We start from the raw sequence: 2,500 nt of genomic DNA, 5'->3' as shown, positions 1-2,500 counted from the left end.
GGGCAGATGGGAGTCCTTTCGGTCCCGCCCATCTGGTCGCATCTTTCCCTCAGCCATCTGGTCGCACGCAATGCTTTCCAATGGGGTGACCAGATGGCCGGGCTGCCCTGGAAGTCCCGATGTGGGCTCATTCGCCTTCCCGATCCCAGGAAGGGCTCCAAGAAGTCGGGTGCGCCCAGGCCTAGGGTCCCCTCCCTCACTCAGTGCTCACTGTTTACCAGAAAGGGGGGTAGCCTTCCTCCGGATTACTAGGGGCAGGGTATGCCAGGACACCCCTCCTCAAGATGGCAGTTCTCAGGCGGGGACCAGATGGGCCAAGCCCGGACGACACTTCCCCGGGGTGTGCGGTGCTCCCTCCTCCAGCCCGCGGCCAGGCAAAGTGCCTGGGACGGACTCCATGGGTTAGGCATGGGAGGCTCCGCTGGGCCTCCCATGCCTGAGGCCCAGCATGGGGGTCTACGAATCCCCCCCCCCCTGAGCCCTGCAGCCCCAAAGCCCTGCAGCCCTGTAGCCCTTCAGCCCGGAGCCCTGGAGCCCTGCAGGCCCGGAGCAGTGCAGGCCCGGAGCGCTGCAGCCCCGGAGCCCTGCAGCCCTGGAGCCCTGCAGCCCCGGAGCCCTGCAGCCCCGGAGCCCTGCAGCCCTGGAGCCCTGCAGCCCTGGAGCCCTGCAGCCCTGGAGCTCTGCAGCCACGGAGCCCTGCAGCCACGGAGCCCTGCGTGGGCAGGCGGGAACCCTAGCGCGAAGGCTCGGGGTTGGACAGATGGGAATCCTTTCAGCCCCGGCCATCTGGTCGCTCCTTTCCCCTCGGCCATCTGGTTGCGCGCAATGCTTTCCAATGGGGCGACCAGATGGCCTGGCCAGCCTGGAAGTCCTGATGAGGGCTCATTTGACTCTCGAATCCCAGTCAGGGCTCCAGGAGGTTGGGCGCATCCGCGCCTAGGATCCCCTCCGTCACTCGGAGCACGAGGGTTACAAGAAAGGTGGGTAGCCTTCCTCCGGATTAGTAGGGGCAGGGTATGCCGGAACACCCCTCCGGGGCTGGCGGTTCTCAGGTGGGGACCAGATGAGCCAAGCCCGGACGACACTTCCCCGGGGCGTCCGGTGCTCCCTCCTCCAGCCCGCGGCGAGGCATAGTGCCCAGGACGGGCTCCATGGGTCCCCCGGGTGTCCGGGCCCCGGGAGCTCCGCCGGGCCTCCCATGCCTGAAGCCCAGCGTGGGGTCTATAAGCCCCCCCGAGGCCTGCAGCCCCAAAGCCCTGCAGCACTGGAGCCCTTCAGCCCGGAGCCCTGGAGCCCTGCAGGCCCGGAGCCCTGCAGGCCCGGAGCCCTGCAGCCCCGGAGCCCTGCAGCCCTGGAGCCCTGGAGCCCTGCAGCCCCGCAGCCCTGCAGCCCCGGAGCCCTGCAGCCCCAGAGCCCTGCAGCCCCAGAGCCCTGCAGCCCTGGAGCCCTGCAGGCCCGGAGCCCTGCAGGCCCGGAGCCCTGCAGCCCGGGAGCCCTGCAGCCCCGGAGCCCCGCAGCCCCGAAGCACTGCAACCACGGAGCCCTGCGTGGGCAGGCGGGAACCCTAGCGCGAAGGCTCGGGGTTGGACAGATGGGAGTCCATTCAGTCCCGGCCATCTGGTCGCTCCTTTCCCCTCGGCCATCTGGTCGCGGGCAAGGCTTTCCAATGGGACGACCAGATGGCTGGGCCAGCCTTGAAGTCCCGATGAGGGCTCATTTGACTCCCGGATCCCAGTCAGGGCTCCAGGAGGTCGGGCTTATCCGCGCCTAGGATCCCCTCCGTCACTCGGAGCGCGAGGGTTCCAAGAAAGGTGGGTAGCCTTCCTCCGGATTAGTAGGGGCAGGGTATGCCGGAACACCCCTCCGTGGCAGGTGGTTCTTTGCCTGGGACCAGATGGGCTATGCCCGGGCATCATCCTCCCAGGCGTCCGGGGCTCCCTCCTCCGGCCCGTGGCGTGGCAAAGTGCCCAGGGACGGGCTCCACGGGTCCCGGGCAGTCCTCCCCCCGGGGCGCCCGGGCCCGAGAGCTCCGTCGGTCCTCCCCGTGCCTGAGGCCCAGCCGCTGTCCCCGAACCCCCCCGGGAAGCAGAGCCCACCGAGCCCTTGGATCAGGCGGGAGCCCTACCGCTATGGCCCAGCTCTGGGCGGGCAGACGGGAGTCCTTTCAGTTGCCGGCCATCTGGTCGCTCCTTTCCCCTCGGCCATCTGGTCGCGCGCAATGCTTTCCAATGGGGCGACCAGATGGCCGGGCCGGCCTGGTAGTCCCGATGAGGGTCCATTCGCCTCCCGGATCCCAGCCAGGGCTCCAGGAGGCCGGGCGCGTCCGCGCCTAGGGTCCCCTCCGTCACTCGGAGCGCGCGGGTTACAAGAAAGGGGGGTAGCCTTCCTCCGGATTAGTAGGGGCAGGGTGTGCCTGAAGACCCCTCCAGGGCTGGCGGTTCTTTGCCGGGGACCAGATGGGCTACACCCGGGCAACATCCTCCCAGGCCTCCGGGGCTTC

This window comes from Triturus cristatus, chromosome 1_1, assembly GCF_964204655.1.
Source record: "Triturus cristatus chromosome 1_1, aTriCri1.1, whole genome shotgun sequence".
NCBI lineage: Eukaryota > Metazoa > Chordata > Amphibia > Caudata > Salamandridae > Triturus > Triturus cristatus.
Note: the sequence above shows the minus strand (reverse complement) of the source record.